The sequence below is a fragment of the Bubalus kerabau genome, chromosome 19 (genome assembly GCF_029407905.1).
Source record: "Bubalus kerabau isolate K-KA32 ecotype Philippines breed swamp buffalo chromosome 19, PCC_UOA_SB_1v2, whole genome shotgun sequence".
Taxonomy (NCBI): Eukaryota; Metazoa; Chordata; class Mammalia; order Artiodactyla; family Bovidae; genus Bubalus; species Bubalus kerabau.
In genome coordinates, this window is record NC_073642.1 from 44,096,315 (window position 1) to 44,124,075 (window position 27,761).

Here is a 27,761-nt window from a genome sequence, read left to right on the forward strand (position 1 = left end):
TTCAGAGTATTCCTAAAGTGCACAAAACTCACTTCTCTTCATTGCTTATAATCCTTTAATGACTCCTCATTGTCAAAATACAATGGTGAAATTCCTTGGATTAGCTTTAAGCAGTTCTGTGTTCTGACCCTTGCTGAATTCTTCAGCCTCACAGTCTTCCTCCACTCCTCACATTATATATACATATGTGTGTGTGTGTGCATTGTAAGTTGCTGTACTGCTTTATGATTTAGCATTTTCCCCATGATGTTAGTTTTGTCCAACACACCCACCTCATTACTGCCAGTATCCTTGAGAACTCTCACTTTTAATGACTTGTCTGAAGGACTCCTTATCCAATGACACTGTCCTTGATTTGAGATATAATTAACCATTATTTTCTTTGTAGTTTCATGGTATCCTGAACTGCTTTTCCTGCCCTCTTGAAGCTTATACTTTAGTTAGAAACATAGTTTAAACAAGCAATTCGAACCTAGTTATGATTGGTACTTGGGAAGAATAGGGTGCCACAGAGCATTTCAGAAGGATGCTTGACTCAGACTTTAAGAGGAAGTGACTGCTGGTGGGAGAATGGAAGGATGAGTAGGTCTTATCTAGGAAAGGGAGAAGAGGGGAATGGGAATGATCCCAGGAGGAAAGGCCCTGAGGAGTTGATGGAGAGAGGATCTGACAGTCTTCCTATGGCTGGAGTGTAAATTCAGGGTGTGGAATTGGAGAAGAGATAGGATCTGTTCATGCAAAGCCTTTGCAACATGTTGATGAGTTTGGTGCTTGTTCTAATAGCAGTGGGAAGACATGTAAGTGTGAGTAGAAGAGAAACCTGAGCAGATAAAGGTTTCTCTGATTATTGTGATGAGAAAAGATTGGAAATGGGCCACAAAGAGGAGTTAGGAGGTTACTACAGTGATTCAGGAAAGATGATGGTGACTTATAGTAGATGGTAGCCCACATGGATAGAAGTCAATTATAGAGATGATTAGGAATAAGAGAATTTGTAAGTGATTGGATATCTGAGGAAGTTATGGGAAGAAATCCAGGATGCTTCAGTGTTTTGATGTGGACAGTGGGTGGTGCCATTTAACAAGAGCAAACACCACTGGGAGAGTCAAGCTGGCCGGCGAAAGTGAAAATCTTAGTTTTGTGTTTTGAGGTTTCTGTGTGATGTGAAAATAAGGATGATTCCTAGGCAATCTGAAACCAAAAGACAGTCTGACTTATTTATTGCCTTTTACTGAGTTGTAACATTTTTGATCATGTCTCAGTCATCCTTGAATGCCTGTGACTGTCATACAGTTGGCTTTCAAGAACTGTTTGAGTGAGTGAATGAATGAATGAAAAGGAAATATGGAAATACTCTCTAGGTTGACCTTCCCTACCTATTCTTCTCCCCAAAGGGTTGTATTTAGAATTTGTAGCCAATCAAGATTATCCTGTTAGCCTTTTCAGAATTCTTATCATGAACACTTCTAGTATAGCAGAAGAACTGGAAACAAGAATACACCCTAAAATATCAGAGATAAAGGTAGGAGCCATTTCCCTCCTCAGAGTTTATAAGCAAATCTTTTCTGATCCCAGGTTGGTACTGCTCTCTCACTGTTTCTTTCCAAGATTCAGTTTGTTTGTGACTTTAATGAAGGTCTCACATAGATACTCCTATTTTGTGTTACCTGTGTTAATGTTCAGAAGATGAAAAATGACTGTAGTTTTAAACTCCAAGAAGTTGAGATTTTTGCAAGGTACAGTTACCTACATAATGAGAAAAGGAATCATGCCTTTCAAAGTGTATATGGATGGGTGTCATTTCCCCCTTGTGTTATATTCATTTGAAGTTAATCTGGCATTATCCCTAGATATTTTAAAAGAAAAGTAGTAAAGATTCTTGTGTAAAATAACATTGCCTCAAAGATAGCCAAGTGAGTTCTTGATTGAATGGAGAATATTTTGAGAAGTCATAGGCACACACACACCTGTCTCATATAAGGGCCTCGTTGGACTATGTTATAATGCTGGCCAAGGAAACTCTTTGGAAGAGAGCTGCTGAGGAACAGCAGATGTTCTTGGTTCCTTTGGCAGTGAGGGACAGTGTGAGTCAAGGTTAAGACTTGGGAGCTAAAGAATAGAACTAAGCTAGGGTTTTCTTTTTTTTTTTTCTTTCTTTCTTTCAGCAAGCCATCCCCAAGGTCATGGACTCTGTCTTAAAATTTCTAGAAGTCTGAAGTGATTAAGAATTGAACTTTCTTATGTTTATCATACACCACTAGGAAAGAAATCAAGTGAATCCGAGCTCTGATGAGGAATGCTGGGGCCTCAGTCAAGGTAGCTGCAATCAGAATATAATTCAAGATGCTGGAATAGGCAATCCCTGATTTCTGCAAAAAGACAAGTAGAGACCAAAAAAAGTCACTCTTGATCTTCGTTTTAAACTTTGCTTTGCAAATTAAGTCTCTAAAATAGTGTCCTTGATTGAGGTGAACCATGTGTCCTTTTCCGTTGTATTTCGCTTAACTCTCTCTCTCCAGTGTAAGTACACTCTGGTTGTGCCTGTGCATTTGGAGACCTGTTTGGCTGAAAATACTGCAATAGTTTTGTAAGACATTATCTTGCAATACTGAAGGGCTTTTATAATTTTATTGTAGAGATGTCTGGTCTCCAGCAATGAAGCAATAGAATGTAAGTGTTTTTTAAGTGAAACTTTTTTTTGCATGGATACCTTCAATTGTCATCTCTTTTTGTGACTCTCAAGTATTTTGCTCTCTCACCAGATTTCCTTTCTGCTATTCTATCTGAATATCAAAGTGTATATGCAGCATCAGGACCACTTCAGTATCATAGCTCTGAAACGGAACTCATGATTTGCCACTCACGTCTGATCCAGTTCCAGTGTTTCCTATCTTAGTGCATGGCATCACCACCTATTGAGTTATACGATCAGAAATCCTAGCTAGGAATGTATTTTTCCTTCTTGCTTCTCCTTCATCCTATATCCAGTTCATCAGTAAGCTCCATTGCCTTTTTTCTTTAGTATTTCCAGAGTCTATCTCCCTCTCTCAAATTCCCTGGAGATCACTCCAGTCCAGTGGTTCTCATCTAGGGGCCGTTGTGTCCCAGGTGGGCATTTGGCAAGAGCTGGAGACATGGAAACATTTTTGGCTATCATAGGGATTGCTACTGATATCCAGTGGGCAGAAACCAGGGATGCTGTTATGCATTCTGTAATGTACAGGAAAGCCCCCCAAACACAGAATGATCCAGTTTCAACTGGCAGCCATGCTCAGGTTGGGAATACCTGCGCTAGCCCAGGCCAGCATCTTCTCATTCCTAAATTACCACATTAGCCCTTGAACTGCAGTTAGCCCTTCCTGCAGTTAATCTTAAGCAGTGCAAAGCCAGCACCAGTACCCTTCCTGACTTCTCACTAGTGTCAGGATAAAAGTGACACTTCCTCATCAGGGAAGGGAAGGCCCTGCAGGGTCTTGCTGTGGTTGCTGCTCCAGCCCTTATCCCTGTTGTTGCCAGTTTGCCTTCTGTTCTCTTGTTGTAGTGGCTTTTTTTCTCATCTTTGCCCATGCTTTGGTCTTCCTGCCTATGACTTTCACACATGCTCTTCTGTTTCTGGAACAGAATTCTCCCAACCTTTATCTTGTTAATTCCACTTGTTCATTCTTTAGTTTGTAACTTGAATATCTGTGTACTTAAGAGTCCCTTGGACTGCAAGGAGATCCACCCAGTCCATTCTAAAGGAGATCAGTCTTGGGTGTTCTTTGGAAGGAATGATGCTAAAGCTGAAACTCCAGTACTTTGGCCACCTTATGCGAAGAGTTGACTCATTGGAAAACACTCTGATGCTGGGAGGGATTGGGGGCAGGAGGAGAAAGGGACGACAGAGGATGAGATGGCTGGATGGCATCACTGACTCGATGGACGTGAGTCAGGGTGAACTCCGGGAGTTGGTGATGGACAGGGAGGCCTGGCGTGCTGCGATTCATGGGGTCGCAAAGAGTCAGACATGACTGAGCGACTGAACTGAGCTGAATAGTGCTTTTTGAACTCTAGATTAATTTTTTGTTATGAATTATAATAGACCTGGACTTTTGTTATATCACTTAATATTGTTGTAAATCTGTTTTTCTCTTTTAAAAATGGGTATACATAAAATAATAATAGCCAAAAATAGCTTAACACTCAGGCCGGGCACCCTTCTAGGTGCTCTGTATTTTTCTTTGACCCTCACCACAACCATATGTGATAGTTGTTACTTTACATTGTTACCTTATTTAGTAGAGTCTCAGATGCCTTTGCCTCAATGTCTCTGAAATTAGGTTGTGTCTTATTGTCAATGGCATCTTAAATTTGGCAGAACATGGTATTAATTCCATTTTATGGATCAGGAAGTTGAAGCACAGAGAGATAAAGTCTCTTGCCCGAGATCACGTAACTGATGATGATAGTGTCAGGATTCCAATCCAGGCAGTCTGATGCCATGGACCAGATCTGCTTCAATTCAGTGCTTTCCTGCATTATAATGTTGCTGTGAGGATTATCAAGATTATATAGATGTCAAACATGTAGCTCACTGATGTATAGTAAGCACTGAATAAATGTCAGTTATTATTATTGGTATATTTATTGTTTCTCTTTTTGTATAATTATTTCATGCTATCTCTTCCATTGAAAGGAAGATTTCAGAAGCACTAGACTTCTGTCTTCTGTTTCTCACTGTATCCATTTTTCTTAGCATTGTGCCAGGTAGTAAGTGTTTTTATTTTGACTGAATAAATGAATACATGAATGAAGAAAGGAACTATTTAGGGGAATTGGAGTCCTGTCATTTGAAGTCACAAAGATTTGTCTTGTACGCTTGGTTTCTGCCTCTCTTATGACACTTACCCATGCTTTGTTGTAACATTTATTTGTGTAATTGTCTTTTGTCTCTGCACTGGATTATAAACTTCCCACATACATGGCATTGCGACCCCTGGTACCTACTACGGTTTTATTGTATAGAAGACACTCAGCACATACAAGTTAGACTAATTGACTCTTGAGTCACCCTAGCACTTAACGCTATTTTTAGGACCCAGTATTCTCATGGAGGATTGTCTCTCTGATTTTTCTGATTGTCTCTCTGATTTTTTAGAAAAAATTAAAATTTTTCTAAATTAAAAAAAAAAGATTTGTTTTATTCAAATATAGATGATTTACATTATTATATTAGTTTCAGATATAAAGGCATAGTGACCCAAATATTTTTATGAATTGTTTTCCATTTAAATTTATTATAAAAATATTGGCTTTATTCCCTATGCTGTACCATATATCCTTGTAGCTTACCTATTTTGTAGAGAGTTTGCACCTCTTAATTCCCTAACCCAAATTCCCTCTTGCCTCCTCCCTCCCTCTATTGGTGAAACCACTAGTTCTCTATATCTGTGAGTCTGTTTCTGTTAAATTCCTTTGTTTGTTTCATTTTTTCAGATTCCACATATAAGTGATAATGTGCATTTTTATATTTCTCTGTTTGACTTATTTCATTAACCGTGATACTTCCAGGTCCAACCATGTTCGCACAAATGGAAAAATTTCATTCTTTCTTATGGCTGAGTAATATTCCATTGTGTGTATGTATATATATGCATCAGCAGTCCGTGGCGTCGTAGAGTCAGATGCAACTGAACTGGATATACCACACCCTTTTTGTCCATTCATCTGTTGAGGAACACTTAGGTTGATTCCATATCTTGACTGTGCTATGAACACTGTAGTGCATGTATTGTTTTGAACTAGGGTTGTCATTTTCTTCAGATGTATACCCAGGAGTTGAATTCCTAGATCATATGGTAGTTCTGTTTTTAGTTTTTTGAGGAACTTCATAGTGTTTTCCATAGTGGTTTCACCAATAAATATGTTATGAATCACCGTAGTACTTCCAGCTTTGTTCAAGACCCAGTACTCTTCTGGGGAAGTGTTCAGTTCAGTTCAGTTCAGTCGCTCAGTCGTGTCCGACTCTTTGCGACCCCATGAATCGCAGCACGCCAGGCCTCCCTGTCCATCACCAACTCCCGGAGTTCACTTAGACTCACGTCCATCGAGTCAGTGATGCCATCCAGCCATCTCATCCTCTGTTGTCCCCTTCTCCTCTTGCCCCCAATCCCTCCCAGCATCAGAGTCTTTTCCAATGAGTCGACTCTTTGCATGAGGTGGCCAAAGTACTGGAGTTTCAGCTTTAGCATCATTCCTTCCAAAGAAATCCCAGGGCTGATCTCCTTCAGAATGGACTGGTTGGATCTCCTTGCAGTCCAAGGGACTCTCAAGAGTCTTCTCCAACACCACAGTTCAAAAACATCAATTCTTTGGTGCTCAGCCTTCTTCCCAGTCCAACTCTCACATCCATACATGACCACAGGAAAAACCATAGCCTTGACTAGACGGACCTTTGTTGGTAAAGTAAAGTCTCTGCTTTTGAATATGCTATCTAGGTTGGTCATAACTTTCCTTCCAAGGGGAAATGTTATATATGGAAATATTTTTTAACAGTGTAATAAAACTTTTTGCCATTGAGTTGTTCTTATTTCCCAATTGTCTTAAGAAAAATAGCAACTGAACTTCCCTGCATATCTTTATAGACTTACTCTAAGTAATAAGGAAAATAGACCTCATACCTGATTGAAAAATAGAGATAGAGAGAGGTATATAATTTTTCTTTATTTCCGGTTTAGTCTGTGTTTAAGAATTAGTGATCATTTTTCAGAAAGGATTGAGGATAATTCCTTTATATGCTGGCCTTGAAAATTAAAGAAATGAGAAAACAGTTTTTAAACATTGGAGGTTGTTTATCTGAATTACTCACTGTGTGTAGAATAATGAATATATTGCCTTTCCAATTGGCTACATTTATTGGAAAGCTAAAGAATAAATCTTTTTATGGCAAGGAGAATGTTAGGTCAGGGGCCTAAACAATTTACCTGGCTTCTTCCTTTTGGATCTAGTTTCATGTCTTTGGCAGCTGAATGCAAAGGATATTGCATTCTGCCCTGGTGATGCCAAAAGTTCACAGAAGAGAGCATTTTTGGCAGATTGTGCTTGTTTTAAGGACAAAGGTGTTTGAATTTCACACTTTAATTTTCAGGGATGTGTTCATACACTAGAGGTGAGAGGTTCATAAAATCATGTATTGTGTACTAAACACTTGGGGATACAGCATGTTTCACCTTGATTGGCTGCTCAGAAAGTTCCATAGTGGCTTTTGTTATCTGGACTGTACATTGAGCTAGGCCCTGGAGGGAACATTGAGTGGGATGGAAATTAATTATTGTTGTGTAGATTCAGAACTTAAACACCTTAGAACACAAAAGGGAGGATATTTTTACTAATTGCAATGGCCTTATTGACTACTGACATAACTTACCTCAGAAAATTGTGCCTAATAGTAATACTCCTAGGCCAAAAACAAATGAATGTTTATGGTCCACCAGCACTCAATCTCTACATACACTTTCACTTATATTATGTTTAAGTTACTTTGTAGAAAAGCAGCTGGGACATAGCAGGATCTTGTAACATATGGTCATTTTATACATTTTGAAATATGTTGCATTCACATTAATAACTATTTAGATATGACTATTTGGAAAAGTATTTCAATTCCACATGATTACAAAAAATTAGAATTAATGTGTGGAGTTCTATTACAGTACAAAGATAAGCAGAAAACAATACAAACACAACTTTTTATTATCTATATATACAAGTGGATTCATGAATCTATATTATTTTCATTGTCAAAAAATAAAAGATTTTTTTTTCTCACAAACAGTGAAGAATGATTTACCTTCTTTGTGCTAAGTGCTGATACTATTCTAGATTTTTAAAAACATGCATATTCTTTTGCACTGAAGTTCTACCTCTACTGACAAACTCCTACAAAAAATCACAAAAATGTGTAGAAATGTTTATTTCAGTATTCTACTATCAAATATTTGGGAGCAACTTACATATGTTTCTATAGGCAATTGAATAAATTATTATATTCATTGAGTGAAATGCTGGGTAATATTTAAACAGATTGTGATAGATTTATATGTGTTGAAGTTCATGATACGTATTTCCAAGTTTCAGAACAATGTCAACAAGATGATTTTATTCATGTAAATAAGGTGAATAAGGTGTTAAATAACATACGTGTATGTTTTTGGAGTTTATATCCCTTTTTGAGAAATACACAGGAAATAGTTTATAATGATGATTTGGGGGAGTGGAAAGACTTAAGGCTAGTGGACTTTTGCTTTTGCCTTTGTGTTCTTCTATGTTGTTTACATTTTTTAAGAAAATCATAAAATATTTGTATTTTAATTTAGACATGAAATACTCTAAATTGAATCTTTAGCTCTTGGATTGGTTGTTTCTCATACTGGAAGCCATTTGATAAACAAGTGAGTGGAAAGTGTGGCAGAAATAGAGTATCTATTTTAATGTTCTTGTGGCACAATTAACACTCACACACTCTCCATGTCTTCCTGGATCTCGCAGATAACACATCTGTGGGACCCCTGTGTATAGGATGCTATAGCTCCTGCAGTTACTCTTAGGATATTGTTCTGGCGACCCCTCTCCCCAAACTGGTATTTGTGGTCCTCTCCTTTAGGGTTCGTCATTATAGAGACTTTCCTTAGTCTGCAAAAGTGTATTCTGTTGTCAGAGCTGAATTATACATTGGATAATTACTTTTGTTCACTTCCCTCCCCTCTCTTTCTGATAGATAGTCATGCTATTTTTGTTATGATAATAATGGATGCTTAGAGATTTTCCCTCCAAATTCTTTGTTTTACGTCCATAGTTTACATAATGTGTTCAGAATATTGGTGAGTCTTAAATCTCATTCGGTAAATGGTAAAAATTAAATTTAGGGTAAGCAACTGAGTCTTTTCAGACAATGACTGAATTAAGATGTATAGAGTCACCAGTGAATGCTTGAATGTGTGCATCTTATTGTGCCTGAAGAGAGATACTGCCTTTATCTACAAAGTGAATTCTAACTGAGGAACCACTTAAAAAAAACACACAAGCATTTTTAAGCAGAAATTTAAAAAGATGATTCTCACACGGAAGAGAGTGTTGAGAAGAAACAGTAATTTAAAGCCATATGTAATATGTTTTTGTACTTTGTAACCAAACTAATGTTAAGCTTTATAAATTTATTGAGGAACATTTAGCCCTTTTATTACAGAATTAAAGGTAGAGAGAACATAGATAATTGTAATTAAGTGAGGCAACAGCATAATGATCAAGATAGAAAGATGGTTTAAATTCTTCTGGGCCAATTCTCTGTTCAGTGTCGTAGGTCATGCCTATGGGGCACTTGGAAAACTGTTTTCACTTATATGGGTGTTGGGGTCAGCACTAGATGAATAGCAGAAAATAGCTGGATCATGTTTTAATCTGGAAGATTTGAAAATACCAATCAGACACTTGGCTTGCTCTAGTTTTCAGAAATACTAAGTGAAATGTGGATCATAAAGCAGATTTTGGCTCTAAAACACTGAATTAAAATTATTCTTAGGAAGGCTTCAATTAACTCCACAGTGAAACTACCAGTATTCTCAATTTTGTAGCTTGAGATGCTTGTGAGAGTGGCAGATGGCCACACAAAGCAACCATGTTATTTTATTTCCAAATTTATGTAAACTGAACTCATAAATTAAAAAAATATAAGACTTCTCAATTTTACCACAACGATCCTAGGTCCCAGAATCAAATCCTGGATTTTAGAAAGTCCTCCAAATTCATTGGTGAGGTTTTTAAAAACAGTAATGTATGGGATTTAAGTCACCTCCTTGTCAATGGTTAGGATACACGCGTCTTTTCTTCCTGTTCAGCTCATCTGCCACATGTTGACCACAGTGGTTTAACAGGAGTGCTTTGACAGACAGATCAATTTGGGATTAAACATGGCTGTGCAAGTACTTAGCTAGGAGACTTTAGGTAAATAATGTGACCATTTTAAAACTTCTCTGCTTTCATCTGTGAATACATAACCATACTATTTAAGGGTTTGGTGAGAAGAAACCTAGGAAGCAATTAATTAGCAAGGCACTAAGAACATAGTAAGTGCTCAGTTATTAGCTACTTTTATGACATTCTTTTTTTAAACATTGGCCAATGGGACATACGAGGAATGGATTATAATTCCTTTAAGTTTTGTAAATGTTAAAAAAAAAAATAGGTCACATAGTTAAATGATTAGGAAGCATTCTCTTGAATGAGATAGCCTTTAGATGTGGGTGTATGTTCTACAGTTTAACATGTGGTATAGCCTGGACACCAGCACTTCAGAGTGGATGCTGCCAGATGGGTCTTTCCAGTACGGACCAGATGAAAACCAACCAGGCCCTTGGAAGCCTTCCTTTTAAAATCAGTGATGATGCTAGCATTCTGTATCATGGCATTGCTATCAGATATCTGATTAGAAAATATGGCATTCTACTTAGTTATATTTTAGTCAGTCCTGGGTTGGGCAAAATCATGTTTTTCTTCTAACCTCCTTGATGAAATTCTTAGAATGAAATGGATATTAGAATTGATGGGGGCGGGGGCAGCATGCTTAGATGCTTTAGTAAATACCTTTTTGTTCCATCTTAAAAATTAGAAGACCCAGGGAGAAGAAGGTCTGACTGCTGCCTTTTCTACTCGGCTTCCTCCTAGGAATCAGTGCTTCCCCATGCTTTAATTACAGGATCCTCATAGACTGGGTTTTAATTATACAGGTTTTTGCCAGGACTGAAGTCTTTTTTTTTTTTTCCCTGAACCAAATCGGCCGCTATAGAATGGAGATACAGATAGTGCAGGAAATGGAGGTGAATATGTATCCACTTCACAAAATATCTGAGAATTGTGGTTGATAGAAAAATAAAAAATCTGTTACCACTGGCTTCTTTGGTGATTTCCTTTTGTTTTTGTCACCTAACAAATCAAGAGAACAAAAATAATTGTGATTAAATTGGAATTTCCAACTGGGTTCTAGTAACTTGAGATGTTACCGTGACAAAGAAGTAGCATTCATGTCCCTGTGATCTCTATACAGTGATTGTGCTCTTGAGACTCAGACCATTCTATCACTAGCAGAGAGTCACCTCAATTGAAATCTTATCTAAACGTTTGCCTCATTTGCTACTCGGTGGTAAAAGTTCTTTTTAAGCAGCATCCTCTGTGGTTTGCATTTTAATTTACTTTACATGTGAACTGTGGAGGAAGGGAACAAATGATTGTCTCCTCTACGTATCCTCTTAAAACACTTATTCTGAGCCTGGTCAAGTTGCTAGTTCTTGTCCTTCTGAGTGTTAGAGTCTTCTCTTTTACCATCTCTTTCATTTAAACAAGTTCTCACTTTGTTTGACCCTTTATATTTTTATCCAATTGAAGATTCATCTGAATTTTTTTTTCTTTACTCATTGAAACATCTGTTAGTAGTTTTTCATAGTATTAACATTGTGGGAGTTTCTATGAGTTAGTTTGAGATGCCCAGGCTATTGTGTAAAGTCAAACCAACGTTGTCAAGGATTCTTTCTGAGTGCCTACTCTGGGAAATCCCACTGCTAGGGGACACAGCATTGCAGTGATTATCCTAAAAAGAAGGATGGTCTCACTGTATCATTAAGCAAAAGCCCAGGTGTGCAGCAAAGTAATTTAACTTTTAAAAGCATACAGGCTGAAGCATAGGGATCTTCTGAAGATAAGGATCTCCATCTTGGAGGATGACATAGTAACTGGAAGCAGTTTTAGCCCACTCATTTTGTAATTACACCCCAAAAGTTTTTATTTAATGGCAAGGTAACATTTCTTCTTTTAAGACCTTATTATAGCCTTAGCTCCTAGAACATTTTGCTAGCTACAGTGAAGTTACTGGAACACTTTTCTTGGCATAAGTAGGGTTTTCAACTTTGTTTTCAAATATTAGTAGTTTAAAATGATGAACTGCATGCAGTCCCTTTGTGTTACACAAAAAAATGATCAGCACAGGCATTTTCTTCATTTATCTATGAAGTAGATGTAAGAATCTGAGTTTTAAACTTGTTTGGTCATCTTCTTTTTCTTTTTTTGTTTCATTTCTTTTGATATCACATCTATTTCTTATCTTTTCATTTTTCAGTAATAGAAGAAGCCTTAACAGTTGCAAGATTACATATTTATATCAGGGTTCAGACTGTGAATTCATTCTTTTCTAGGGAAGCAGAAAGATCATGTAAAAATGGTGACCACATGTTGACAGAATGCATGATTTAACAAAACCAAAGGCAATCATTTCAAAGAAAAATGTTTTATTTTCTGCCAGCAGAGTATAATGGAGAGAAATTGGCTGGTATTATTTTAAAAAATTGCCCAAATCACTGTAGTTAGTGTAAAATTGTCTCTGGAACTATTTCCTGTAAGTTAACCAGACATATGATTGTATCCTTTATATTTTGAATACTGAAACTCACATTTCAACTGTCTTACATGGAGCCTATCAGGTATAATAGCTCTTTGTACAGGTTCTTCCTTTTTGCTAGTAGTCTCTTTCATCTAAGCTTCTACCTTTATTCATCCCAGATTAGAATACTTATAGTTTGGGACTTTCTAGAACTTTGAGTTTAATATTGGGGCTTCTTCGATGGCTCAGCAGGTAAAGAATCCACCTGCAATGCAGGAGACACAGGGCTCAATCCTGTGTGGGTTCAATCCCTGGGTCGGAAAGATCCCCTAGAGGAGGGCATGGCAACTCTCTCCAGTATTCTTGCCTGAAGAATCCCATGGGCAGAGAAGCCTGGCAGGATACAGCCCATGAGGTTGCTTAATATTATTCTCTAACAAATCAAGACCAGGAGCTCCTGAAAATGTGTTGCTCCTGCCTGCAAAAGTTCAAGTGAAATGAATGTAAACATTGTTTACCTATTAACAATTCTCTGTCCATTTCAGTCAGAAGATTTTATTTAACATGTGGTTCATAGGGCTTGCTGGTTTTTTCTGAGTACTTAAAGTAATTTCAGACAGTATACACTGGGACCTGCTTATGTTGTTTGTGGGTATAGTATGTATTATTAACAGCAGATCAGATTTATGTGTCCATGAAAGAATAATGCACTTTGATACGATTCCAATACTCACGTACCTCTGAGTGAGTTCAGAAGACATGAGTCACGTCACTCGCTGGAGTCTTGCTGGTTGTATTGCTACTTTGCCAGTGATGTTTTTAATGGCTTTTAAGTACTGGAGGTGTTTAGAGTGGTTGTTTTCATGTCGTTTACAGACCAGGTCATCCTGTGTGATTCAGGCCTATATTTTGGAAGAACCGTGGAGTTAGTGGCAAACAGACTGAAAAATGTATAACTATCACTTACCTTGGGGGCAGATAGGAGCACTGCACTGGTTTCTACACAACACCAGGAATACTGGTGCTCACCTGATAAAGATAATGGGTTGATTTGGCTTTAGCCTAATGCTCAACAGCATCTAACATGTTTGTGGATTCCTTGTTCACATCCTGTGAGAATGTTCTAGGACATTATACAGTACAGAGAAACTAAGCAGGCGCCATATGTAAAATTAGATAGCCAGTGGAAATTTGCCATATGACACAGAGAGCTCAAATCCGGTGCTCTGTGACAACCTAGAGGGATAGGATGAGGTGGGAGGTGGGAGGAAGGTTCAAGAGGGAGGGGACATATGTATACCTATGGCTGATTCATGTTGATATATGGTAGAAACCAACACAATATTGTAAAGCAAATTATCCTCCAATTAAAAATAAATAAACTTAAATGAAGATAAAATAAACTGGCAAACTTAAAAAAATGCAGGCTGTGCCATCATTTGAACCTTTCCCACCCACCATTGAAAAAAAAAGTTTTCATTTATGTTTAAAAAGGAGCTATAGCTCTTGTATAAACAGTGTTCATCTTTTAGTTTAGACAGCTGATATTCATTATTATCTATAACTCAGGGGTAAGTGTTTTGTGCTCTGCTTTGTCAGTCCTGGAGAAGACCCAGACTTTCCTTCGGAAAAGTGGAAACGAGAGTATTTCATTGCTATTAATCAGGAATGTTAGTTAAGCCAGTTTTCATGTGTTGTCCATGAGTTTAATAACCATGCAACCTCACTGAATCCTACACAAAGGTCGAGTTGCGTGTTTACTTTTGGAGGCTTTGTGACTGTATTAGATTCTAACAGGCTGACAAGAGGGAGAAGGAGGCAAATGGAGGGAGGACACAGCATTTTAAAACTGCAAAGAAGATGGATAATCCCTTTAATGCACATCAGACATAGTCCCAGCAGTTCCACTAGTGTTAGTGACAAAATCACAAGTGAAAATAGAATCCCTAAGGGGAAAGCTATCCTAGAGAACACTCCCTTTATTTCTCAGGTGAGAAAACAGAGCCAGACATTAAATGTCATGTCTGAAATCATAGAGCTTGGCCCAGAACCCAGGTCTCACAACTTATAGATCAGTATTTGAGTGTAATGAATAACTGTGATTTCCTTAGTCATATTTTCTCTTAAATTGAATAGCTTCCTTATGTGGGCCACCTGTACCTATTTAATTAAGTCTACTTACTCTCCAGATGATCTATCAATCACTTCAGTCTAGACCTGCTTACAAATCACCCCTAGACACACATTGGTTCCATCTAGGACTTCCCACTGATAGCATGAACTACTAATGGGGAACTGTCTTAAATGGCTTAACCTCTTTCTGCCTAGGAATACAAGTACCCTGAGCACAGAGAGGAAGGAAACTCTTATTTACTTTTCAATAGAAAATCCCTCCCTCTTGGGAGCAGTAGAATTTTTTTGGCACTGACATGTTTCCATATGACCTCCACCCCATCTAAGCATCTGTTAAACTGATGCTGGGAAAGTGCATGGATGGGTGGATCTTGAGGCAGTAGAAGCCCCTCAGACAAATCTGTGCTAGCCAAATTAGGACACACAACGCCTGTTGAGCTCCGTGAAAACTGAGCACATGGACACGGAATAGAGAGGCATTATTTTCCTTATTCCTGCTTTTCATACACAATGTCTACGACTTTATGCAAATTCATTTGTAACACACAGTATAAAAACCCTGTACTTGATTTTGCAGGTTATGATATAAATCTACATTTACCACATAGTACCATCCAAGAGCGTTGGAAACAAAGATCATTCTGTGGTTTTTGAGACTGCATCCAAGTACTGCATTTCGGACTCTTGTTGACTGTGATGGCTACTCCAACTAACACCAAAAAGATGTCCTTTTCATTATAGGGGACTATAATGAAGAAGTAGGAAGTCAAGAAACACCTGCAGTAACAGGAAAATTTGGTCTTGGAGTACAGAATGAGGCAGGGCAAAGGTTAATAGAGTTTTGCCAAGAGAATGCACTGGTCATAACAAACACCCTCTTCCGAAAACACAAGAGAAGACTCTACACATATATATCACCAGATGGTCAACAACAAAATCAGATTGATTATGTTCTTTACAACAAAAGATGGAGAAGCTCTATACAGTCAGCAAAGGCAAGACCGGGAGCTGACTGTGGCTCAAATCATGAATCCTTATTGCCAAATTCAGACTGAAATTGAAGAAAGTAGGAAAAACCACTAGACCATTCAGGTATGACCTAAATCAAATCCCTTACGATTATACAGTGGAAGTGTGAAATAGATTTAAGGGATTAGATCTGATAGAGTGCCTGATGAACTATGGACAGAGGTTCGTGATGTTGTACAAGAGACAAGGTTCAAGACCATCCCCAAGAAAAAGAAATGCAAAAAAGCAAAATGGCTGTCTGAGGAGGCCTTCAAATAGCTGTGAAAAGAGAAACGAAAGCAAAGGAGGAAAGGAAAGATATACCCATTTGAATGCAGTGTTCCAAAGAATAGCAAGGAGAGAGAAAGTCTTCCTCAGTGATCAGTGCAAAGAAATAGAGGAAAACAACAGAATGGGAAAGACTAGAGATCTCTTCAAGAAAATTGGAGATACCAAGGGAACATTTCATGCAAAGATGGGCTGAATAAAGGACAGAAATGGTATGGGCCTAACAGAAGCAGAAGATATTAAGAAGAGGTGGCAAGAATACACAGAAGAACTATATAAAAAAGATCTTCACAACCCAGATAATCACAATGGTGTAATCACTCATCTACAGCCAAACATGCTAGAATGTGAAGTCAAGTGGGCCTTAGAACGCATCACACGAACAAAGCTAGGGGAGGTGATGGAATTCCAGTTGAGGTATTTCAAATACTAAAAGATGATGGTGTGGAAGTGCTGCACTCAATATGCCAGCAAATTTGGAAAACTCAGCAGTGGCCACAGGACTGGAAAAGGTCAGTTTTCACTATAATCCCAATGAAAGGCAATGCCAAAGATGCTCAAACTACTGCATAATTGCACTCATCTCACATGCTAGCAAAGTAATACTCAAAATTCTCCAGGCCAGGTTCAACAGTACCTGAACTGTGAACTTCCAGATACTCAAGCTGGTTTTAGAAAAGGCAGAGGAACCAGAGATCAAATTGCCAACATCTGTTGGATCATTGAAAAAGCAAGAGAGTTCCAGGAAAACATCTATTTCTGCTTTATTGACTATGCCAAACCCTTTGACTCTGTGGATCACAACAAATTGTGGAAAATTCTGAAAGACATGGGAATACCAGACCAACTCACCTGCCTTTTGAGAAATCTGTGTACAGGTCAGGAAGCAACAGTTAGAACTGGACATGGAACAACAGACTGGTTCCAAATAGGAAAAGGAGTACTTCAAGGCTGTATATTGTCACCCTGCTTATTTAACTTATAGGCAGATTACATCATGAGAAATGCTGGGCTGGATGAAGCACAAGCTGGAATCAAGATTTCCGGAAGAAATATCCATAACCTCAGATATGCAGATGACACCACCCTTATGGCAGAAAGCAAGGAAGAACTAAAGCTCCTCTTGATGAAAGTGAAAGAGGAGAGTGAAAAAGTTGGCTTAAAGCTCTACATTCAGAAAACTAAGATCATGGCATCCAGTCCCATCACTTCATGGCAAATAGATGGGGAAACAGTGGAAAGAGTGAGAGACTTTATTTTTCTGGGCTCCAAAATCACTGCAGATGGTGACTTCAGCCATGAAATTAAAAGACGCTTCCTCCTTGGAAGAAAAGTTATGACCAACCTAGATAGCATATTAAAAAGCAGAGACGTTGCCAACAAAGGTCTGTCTAGTCAAGGTTATGGTTTTTCCAGTAGTCATGTATGAATGTGAGAGTTGGACTATAAACAAGGCTGAGCGCCGAAGAATTGATGCTTTTGAACTGTGGTGTTGGAGAAGACTCTTGAGAGTCCCTTGGACTGCAAGGAGATCCAACCAGTCCATCCTAGAGGAAATCAGTCCTGAATATTCATTGGAAGGACTGATGCTCAAGCTGAAACTCCAATACTTTGGCCATCTGATGTGAAGAACTGACTTATTGGAAAAGACCCTGAGGCTGGGAAAGACTGAAGGCTGGAGGAGAAGGGGACGACAGAGGATGAAATGGATGGCATCACCAACTCAATGAAAATGAGTTTGAGTAAACTCTTAGAGTTGGTGATGGACAGGGAGGCCTGGCGTGCTGCAGTCCATGGGGTCACAAAGAGTTGGACATGACTGAGCGACTGAACTGAACCATATAATCGAGTGCTTATAGAAATCTTTAGGCAATGAGTCAAGTTTGCTCTCATTTTCTGTTTGCCATATTGTTCAAAATTTGTATAAGATTTTGTAAAATCAGTAATTTCCTTGCGATCTTGAAGAATTTGGGATGATTTTCTGTGCAGATATTGGCTTGGCATTTTTTCTTCTCTTGTCATCGTGATATACAGATATTGATAACTGTGCATTATGACTGATTTTTTAAAAAGTTCTAAAAAGGCTTCCAAATGAAAGCTATAATTTTGTATTGAATTTCTAGTGACATGAACAAATCACTTGCTCTTTGCCCTCATGGATTTTATAATGTCATCAGAGCCTATCAATAAAATTATAGCCTACTGTTGGGCGTATGTAATTCCTTGTAGTATTGCCTATATAGGAGGCACGGAACGGGGCACAAATTGGAGTATCTGCCCTGGAAACATTCCAGCAGTGAATGAGTGTGTGTGTATGTGTGTGTGTGTGTGTGTGTATGTATGTGTTTCTGAGTGTGTCTTTTCATTTTGTATTACTGTACACTCAGTCCTGGAAGCTGCACATGAAGAGTGGTGCCTGACTCTCACTTAGGAATGATCTCTTGCTTCCACCTACTGTGAATGAAATTGAAAAGAATTTTGCCATTGTAATCCATTTCAAATAGCAACAGACTCTGCACTTAGACATCATGACTGTTCCTTCCACCTGAGTTGTCAACCTCTATCCTAGAGGGAGAGAGATGCTGCCAGAGATCAGGAGCTTAGGTCTTAAAGGGAGTGAGAAGGCCATAGATGACCCAGGAGGGGATATACGCTTTACTTAATAGATGTATTTCTATAATAATGAAGTTTATTTATTTAAAAATACACAAGAGGGCAAAAAACCCATACCCAGAAGCAGAAGAGATTCAGCTATAGGAAAACAGTAGTTCTAAAACTTTTGTTAAATTTCAGGAGGCCTCTCTAGATGGCTGTCTTTTTCAGTCATTCTGGAACATTTGGAGATTTAATAGTTCACTGTAATTTGTGGGTTCCCTGCTATCTGGAATCTTTTCTCTGTTATCTTTTGTGTGTTCTCTTGAGAGCACTGCCTCTGTTCGCTTTTTTTAAAAGTTATTTCTGGTTACACGTAAATAACACAGATCTAGCAAAGAGATACAATTATTATATAAGGATCTGGGATTCCCCCTGAGACATTTCTACCTGTTAGGTTTCTGTCTGACTGGTGGGAATGTATGGTGACCTGATGTTCTGAGTGCAACAGTGTATGATTAATAAAGAGAAATGACATGCGCTCTTCACTTTTCTTGCTCCTTGCCTCAGTTTGGTACTGACTGTAACCCCTCTTCCAGAGTGTGGAAAGGGGGAAAACTGTTTTGAGAGTTTAAATATTTTTGTCAGGGAAGAATTTATGAATATCGGTTTTGTGGGGACAGAGGAGTATCTGTGTTTCTTCTCTTTTGGTTTTCCTTCCCTTGTTTACTATAAGAGCATCCAAGAATCGATTTACTGGGTAAGTTTAGTTTCAAGAGAAGTGCTATGGGACATGTTATTTATTGTCTTAAATCATGACTTTTAAGGGCGTTCAGATCATCATTAACATAATCATCTTTCAAAAAATACCTACTCAGGACACAACATATATGTAAGACCATCTTATTATTGCATTGATGTTGCTGTTGTTCATTTGCTCAGTCGTGTCCAACTCTTTGTGATCCCATGAGCTGCAGCATGCCAAGCTTCCCTGTCCTTCAGTATCCCCCATAATTTGTTCAAACTCATGTCCTTTGAATCAATGATGCCATCCAGCCATCTCATCCTTTGTCATCCCCTTCTCCTCCCACCCTCAATCTTTCCCAGCATCAGGGTCTTTTCCAATGAGTTGGCTGTTCGCATCAGGTGGCCAAGTATTGGAGTTTCAGCCTCAGCGTCAGTCCTTCCAATGAATATTCAGTTTATTTCCTTGGAGATGGACTGGTTTGATCTTCTTGCAGTCCAAGGGGACTCTCAAGAGTCTTCTCCAACACCACAGTTCAAACACATCAGTTCTTCAGTGCTCAGCCTTCTGTATGGTCCAACTCTCAAATCCATACATGACTACTTGAAAAAAACATAGCTTTGACTATTCAGACCTTTGTCAGCAAAATGAAGTCTCTCCTTTTTAATGAGCTGTCTAGGTTTGTCATAGCTTTCCTTCCAAGGAGCAAGCATTATTTTAGTTTTATTGCTTCAGTCACCATCTGTAGTGATTTTGGAACCCAAGAAAATAAAGTCTGTCACTGTTTCCATTGTATCCCCATCTATTTGTCATGAAGTGATGGGATTGGATGCCATGATCTTAGTTTTTTGAATGTTGAATTTTAAGCCAGCTTTTTCACTCTCCTCATTCACCTTTATCAAGAGTCGCTTAGTTCCTCTTGCTTTCTTAGAGTGGTGTTGTCTGCATATCTGAGGTTATTAATATTTTTCCCAGCAATCTTGATTCCAGGTTGAGCTTTAGTCAGCCCAGCATTTTGAATGAGGTACTCTGCATATAAATTAAATAAGCAAGGTGACAATATACAGCCTTGATGTACTCCTTTCCCAATTTTGAACCAGTCCATTGTTCCATGTGTGGTTCTGTTGTTTCTTGACCTGCATACAGGTTTCTCAAGAGGCAGGTCAGGTGGTCTGGTATTCCCATCTCTTGAAGAATTTTCCACAGTTTGTTGTGATCCACACAGTCAAATGCTTTGGCAGAGTCAATAAAGCAGAAGTAGTTTTTTTTCTGGAATTCCCATGCTTTTTCTGTGATCCAACGGATGTTGGCAATTTGATCTCTGCTTCCTTTTCCTTTTCTAAATCCAGCTTATACATCTGGAAGTTCTGGATTCACATACTGTTGAAGCCTAACTTGGAGGATTTTGATCATTACCTTGCTAGCATGGGAAGTGTGTGGTATTGTGCTGTTTTTTGTACATTCTTTGACATTGCCCTTCTTTGAAATTGGAATGAAATCTGACCTTTTCCAGTCCTGTGGACATTGCTGAATTTTCCAAATTTGCTGGCATATTGAGTGCAGCACTTCCACAGCATCATCTTTTAGTATTTGAAATAGCTTAGCTGGAATTCCATCACCTCTACCAGCTCTGTTTATAGTAATGCTTCCTAAGGCCCACTTGACTTCGAATTCTAGCATGTCTGGCCCTAGGTAAGTGAGCACACCATTGTGATTATCTGGGTCATTAGGACCTTTTTCATACAGTTCTTCTGTGTATTCTTGCCACCTCTTCTTAATATCTTCTGCTTCTGTTAGGTCCATACCATTTCTGTCCTTTATTCCCATCTTTGCATGAAATATTCTTTTGAAAGTGAAAGTCGCTCAGTCATGTCCGACTCTTTGTGACCCCATGGACTTTACTGTCCATGCAGTTCTCCAGGCCAGAATACTGGAGTAGGTAGTCTTTCCCTTCTCCAGGGGATCTTCCCAACTTAGGGATTGAACCCAGGTCTTCCGCATTATAGGCAAATTCTTTACCAGCTGAGCTACAAGGGTTGTTTTTCTCTGTTTCTTTGCATTGATCAGTTAGGAAGACTTTTTTTATCTCTCCTTGCTGTTCTTTGGAACTCTGCATTCAGATGGGTATATCTTTCCTTTTGTCCTTTGCCTTTCACGTGTCCTCTTTTCTCAGCTGTTTGTAAAACTTCAGACAACCACTTTGCCCTCTTGCATTTCTTTTTCTTGGGGATGGTTTGGTCACTGCTTCCTTTACAGTGTTAGGAACCTCAATCCATAGTTCTTCAGACACTATGTATCAGATCTAATTCCTTGACTCTATTTGTCACTTCCACTGTATAATCATAAGGGGTTTGATTTATATCATACCTGAATGGCCTAGTGGTTTTCCCTGCATTCTTCAATTAAAGTCTGAATTTTGCCATAAGAAGTTCATGACCTGAGCCACAGTCAGCTCCCGGTCCTTGTTTCTGCTTACGGTGTAATACTTTTCTATCTTCAGCTGCAAAGAATAGAATCAGTCTGATATCAGTATTGACCATCTGGTGATGTCCATGTGTAGAGTCTTCTCTGGGCCTAACTGTTAGACTTTGCCCTGCTTCATTTTGTACTCCAAAGTCAAACTCGTCTGTTATTCCAGGTATCTCTTGACTTTCTACTTTTGCTTTCCAGTCCCCTGTGATGAAAAGAACATATTTTTTGGTTTTTGTCTAGAAGGTCTTTTAGGTCTTCATGGAACTGTTCAACATTATCTTCTTTGGCATTATTGGTTGGGGTATAGACTTGGATTACTCTCATGTGAATTAATAACAACCGTCTTGTTTAACATGAACTTTTACAAAATTGCTAACATAACTTAATCACTAATTTTGGGGGCACACTATGACTCATTTTGAAAATGGCTATTTAAATTTTTCACCTCCTACTCTACCATCTTGATTGCTCTCTCTCATTTTAATTTTTAATGAAAGATTTTTTGTATATGGTCTTCCCTTGTGGCTCAGCTGGTAAAGAATCCGCCCACAATGTGGGAGACGTGGGTTTGATCCCTGGGTTGGGAAGATCCCCTGGAGAAGGGTAAGACTACCCACTCCAGTATTCTGGTCTGGGGAATTCCATGGACTGTACAGTCCATGCGGTTGCAAAGAGTTGGACATGACTGAGTGACTTTTACTTCACTTTTTTTTATTTATGATGTGATCGTGGTGAACAGATTGACATTTCAGTTGTGATAAAGTGTTTGAAACTGTGGGGCTGAATTGTAGTAAACAGATCTATGCATGAATATGCATATGAGTATTTTCAATTTTTTGAGCTACTTTTAATAATAAGTTCGATCCTATGGAATAGAAACTAATCTATTTTTTCCTGATTATTTATAGAAAATTTGTAAAACAGTGAAAAGGAGAAATTCTACCACTCTGAGAAAAATCAAGGTTAATAATTTCTTTTCTTCCAATCTCACTTTCTGCATTTCTCTCTGTTTTATGCTTCTTCCTCATTTTTTCATTGTCACCTGCTATAGCTCTTTATATCTTATACATTATGTATCCCATAATTAAACTCACTGTCAACAAAGGCTATTACTGGTGTTAAACCATAGATGGTTAACTGCCACAGGCCGAATGAGACCCTTAGGAGCCTGAGAAAAGTTGCATTTTTACAATGAGATGCTCATTCGATATTTTACAAAATACTTTACAAAATGGAAGATTTTGCATTAGAAAAATAGTCTACATTTCTGACTTCTCTTAAATACGAAGACTTGGCAACTTTGGGGTCTACCTTCCCATCTAGTAACAAATGCTTTTCCTGAATAATGTGTGCCCTCTGGTGACTAGGCTAGCGCTCTCTGGTTTGCCGCAGTCCACACCACTCCCGGTTACTGCTCAACGCTGAGGGTCCAGTTGCCATTTATTGTCATGCTTGCTTTGCTTTCTCTCACTTAGTCCTCTTTATTCATTTGTATAATTTTGTTGGATCCTACAGGTATTTGAGTTTATCATCTCAAACTTAAATTCATTTGTGTTAAACTAATCATAATTCATAAAACAAGCAAACAAACAAAAAACCCTGACTCACTCTTCTTCATGTATGAATTTTATGAGAAGAGATATAAACAAATCCAGTGAGTGATTCTCTGAGAAATTGTGTAGAAGAAAATGAGGTGACAAAACTGAGAGGGTAAGAAAACAGAATGTGAAGGGCAGTGTATATTAATCAGTCCCTTTAAACCAGTTGTGTGTTCATGTGTGTGTGTGTATGCACACATGTGCACCTGTGTGCACATGTACATTTATGTATTTGAAAAGTGACTCTGGGAATTCCCTGGTGGTTCAGTGGTTAGGGTGCTGTGCTCCCACTGCAGGGACATGAGTTCAATCCCTGGTTGGGAACTTAAAAAAAAAGTGACTCAGGTTTATAGCCATGGGAACAGGACCCAGTTGCCGCATTGCTATTGTTGACTCATTGATCTCCATAGTCTCTTTGTAAATATATTATTGGGAAATGCTGCTGTTATCAGAACTGAAACTAAAGACTTAAATGGTCTTTTGTCCCTGATGACTCAAAAGGAGACCTTGAGGGAAAACCCTTTAAGATGAATATCTCAGCCCAAATAAAACAAAATGAAATACAGAGAGGACAGAAGGTGAATTTAAGAAAAGGGCTCCTGTGAAGTGCCTGTGGATAAGTAAAAAGGTTATAGGATATTTGTTTTGATTGAGGACCATACTGGGATGACAAGTCAGGATGGAAGTATTCAACCCTAGGTTTACCTTTGTATTTTTTAAGCTAATTATTTGGTGGTTTATAGATTCAGATACTAAGGTTGTTTATGGAAGCTTTGTGGTAAAGGCCAGTTGAGCAAATCACTGGCTTCCATTGCCCCATTTCAATTAAGCAGTCCCTTTTACGTCAGCTTACAAATCGGTCATCGTGTGCTTTCCTACATCCAAGTAGGAAATTCAACACTTTGAATTCATGTTACTATTAAAGTTGTAATTATTCAATATCAGTAAATTCAGTGCTAACTTTCAGTTAATAAGACAACTGGGTCTTTTTAATGTCATGTATTCTTATATCATGGAGAAGGCAATGGCACCCCACTCCAGTACTCTTGCCTGGAAAATCCCATGGATGGAGGAGCCTGCTATGCTGCAGTCCATGGGGTCTCGAAGAGTCGGACATGACTGAGCGACTTCACTTTCACTTTTCACCTTCCTGCATTGGAGAAGGAAATGGCAACCCATTCCAGTGTTCTTGCCTAGAGAATCCCAGGGACAGGGGAGCCTCATGGGCTGCCGTCTATGAGGTTGCACAGAGTCGGACACGACTGAAGCGACTTAGCAGCAGCAGCAGCAGCAGCAGCATACTTATATCATGATACAACCTTTTGTTTTTCCATGAGCAGCTTGCAAACTCATGAAATTAAAAAAAAAGAAGCCTATTCATTTATTCTTTATTTAATTTCATGCTATAAACATTAATTTTATACATCAAAATAGTACCTATCTTTATCATCTTGTTACATAGTTAGATGTGACTCAGAATAACTTACTTGTAGTTCCTCAAAGTCAGATATTAATGAGAGGACTAAGCGTCTATCAAGGTTTTTCAAAAGATTTTAGGGTTTGGAAAGGACTTGGTTTCTGGCTAAGTAATGGATGCTTATAAATAAACAGATGTTTCCTGTGGTGTCCTGCTTTATAAAGTACCTCAGTGAGGTGTTATGACTCCTCAAATTAAATCTCATATGATAATCCCTGGCACGTTAAAATCTTTGCTGCTTCATATATGAAATCTAATGCCATGGACACACTGTTCCACCAAGGGCCACCACCAGTTAGAAGTGGGAGGTGCAGCAGTCAATGAAACAACAATGATTCTGATTATTTGGTCAGTGTTAGAACTTAGTAGAGATCTTAGGATACCATTTATTGAGGCAACTTGTTAACCAAGACTTGAGTCAGTATCTGCAATTTTGCTTCAGGAAGTTCAGTGTGTGAAGTATTTTGTGTGCTTATTTGTCTGTGTTTTCTCCCGGGTTAGAATCCGCAGATGCCCTCAGGTTGGCAAGGAGTGAGTGACACATGGAAGAAATAATTCATTCAGTTCAGTTCAGTTCAGTCGCTCAGTCGTGTCCGACTCTTTGCAACCCCATGAATCGCAGCACGCCAGGCCTCCCTGTCCATCACCAACTCCCGGAGTTCACCCAGACTCACATCCATCGAGTCAGTGATGCCATCCAGCCATCTCATCCTCTGTCGTCCCTTTCTCCTCCGCCCCCAATCCTCCCAGCATCAGAGTCTTTTCCAATGAGTCAACTCTTTGCATGAGGTGGCCAAAGTACTGGAGTTTCAGCTTTAGCATCATTCCTTCCAAAGAAATCCCAGGGCTGATCTCCTTCAGAATGCACTGGTTGGATCTCCTTGCAGTCCAAGGGACTCTGAAGAGTCTTCTCCAACACCACAGTTCAAAAGCATCAATTCTTCGGCGCTCAGCCTTCTTCACAGTCAACTCTCATATCCATACATGACCACAGGAAAAACCATAGGTATGTGGTCCACTGGAGAAGAGAATGGCAAACCACTTCAGTATTCTTGCCTTGAGAACCCCATAAACAGTATGAAAAGGCAAAATGATAGGATACTGAAAGAGAAACTCCCCAGGTCAGTAGGTGCCCAATATGCTACTGGAGATCAGTGGAGGAGAAATAACTCCAGAAAGAATGACGGGATGGAGCCAAAGCAAAAAGAATACCCAGCTGTGGATGTGACTGATGATAGAAGCAAGGTCCGATGCTGTAAAGAGCAATATTGCATAGGAACCTGGAATGTCAAGTCCATGAATCAAGGCAAATTGGAAGTGGTCAAACAAGAGATGGCAAGAGTGAATGTCGACATTCTAGGAATCAGCGAACTGAAATGGACTGGAATGGGTGAATTTAACTCAGATGACCATTATATCTACTACTGTGGGCAGGAATCCCTCAGAAGAAATGGAGTGGCCATCATGGTCAACAAAAGAGTACGAAATGCAGTACTTGGATGCAATCTCAAAAATGACAGAATGATCTCTCTTCGTTTCCAAGGCAAACCATTCAATATCACAGTAATCCAAGTCTATGCCCCAACCAGGAACGCTGAAGAAGCTGAAGTTGAATGATTCTATGAAGACCTACAAGACCTTTTAGAACTAACACCCCAAAAAGCTGTCCTTTTCATTATAGGGGACTGGAATGCAAAAGTAGGAAGTCAAGAAACACCTGGAGTAACAGGCAAATTTGGCCTTGGAATACGGAATGAAGCAGGGCAAAGACTAATAGAGTTTTGCCAAGAAAATGCACTGGTGATAACAAACACCCTCTTCCAACAACATAAGAGAAGACTCTATACATGGACATCACCAGATGGTCAACACCGAAATCAGACTGATTATATTCTTTGCAGCCAAAGACGGAGAAGCTCTATACAGTCAGCAAAAACAAGACCAGGAGCTGACTGTGGCTCAGACCATGAACTCCTTATTGCCAAATTCAGACTTAAATTGAAGAAAGTAGGGAAAACCACTAGACCATTCAGGTATGACCTAAATCAAATCCCTTATAATTATACAGTGGAAGTGAGAAATAGATTTAAGGGCCTAGATCTGATAGATAGAGTGCCTGATGAACTATGGAATGAGGTTCGTGACATTGTACAGAAGACAGGTATCAAGACCATTCCCATGGAAAAGAAATGCAAAAGAGCAAAATGGGTCTCTGGGGAGGCCTTATAAATACCTGTGAAAAGAAGAGAAGCAAAAAGCAAAGGAGAAAAGGAAAGATATAAACATCTGAATGCAGAATTCCAAAGAATAGCAAGAAGAGATAAGAAGGCCTTCTTCAGCAATCAATACAAAGAAATAGAGGAAAACAACAGAATGGGAAAGACTAGGGATCTCTTCAAGAAAATTAGAGATACCAAGGGAATATTTCATGCAAAGATGGGCTTGATAAAGGACAGAAATGGTATGGACCTAACAAAAGCGGAAGATATTAAGAAGAGATGGCAAGAATACACAGAAGAACTGTACAAAAAAGATCTTCATGACCCAGATAATCACGATAGTGTGATCACTGACCTAGAGCCAGACATCCTGGAATGTGAAGTCAAGTGGGCCTTAGAAAGCATCACTACGAACAAAGCTAGTGGAGGTGATGGCATTCCAGTTGAGCTATTTCAAATCCTGAAAGATGATGCTGTGAAAGTGCTGCACTCAATATGCCAGCAAATTTGGAAAACTCAGCAGTGGCCACAGAACTGGAAAAGGTCAGTTTTCATTCCAATCCCAAAGAAAGGCAATGCCAAAGAATATTCAAACTACCTCACAATTGCACTCATCTCACACGCTAGTAAAGTAATGCTCAAAATTCTCCAAGCCAGGCTTCAGCAATATGTGAACCGTGAACCTCCTGATGTTCAAGCTGGTTTTAGAAAAGGCAGAGGAATCAGAGATCAAATTGCCAACATCCACTGGATCATGGAAAAAGCAAGTGAATTGTAAAAAAACATCTATTTCTGCTTTATTGACTATGCCAAAGCCTTTGACTGT

The 27,761-nt window shown here is 38.9% G+C and overlaps 1 protein-coding gene and 1 long non-coding RNA gene across 2 annotated transcripts in view; both read left to right on the plus strand.

Moving 5' to 3' along the window:
* LOC129633664 (uncharacterized) overlaps positions 1-18,051 on the plus strand; it is a 149,285-nt gene extending 131,234 nt beyond the window's left edge. Inside the window, exon 3 of the long non-coding RNA XR_008705205.1 lies at positions 15,114-18,051. This is a non-coding gene — a long non-coding RNA (uncharacterized LOC129633664). The remainder of the gene's footprint in view (positions 1-15,113) is intronic.
* NPAS3 (neuronal PAS domain protein 3) overlaps positions 1-27,761 on the plus strand; it is an 841,230-nt gene that overhangs the window by 142,315 nt on the left and 671,154 nt on the right. The window lies entirely within an intron of this gene.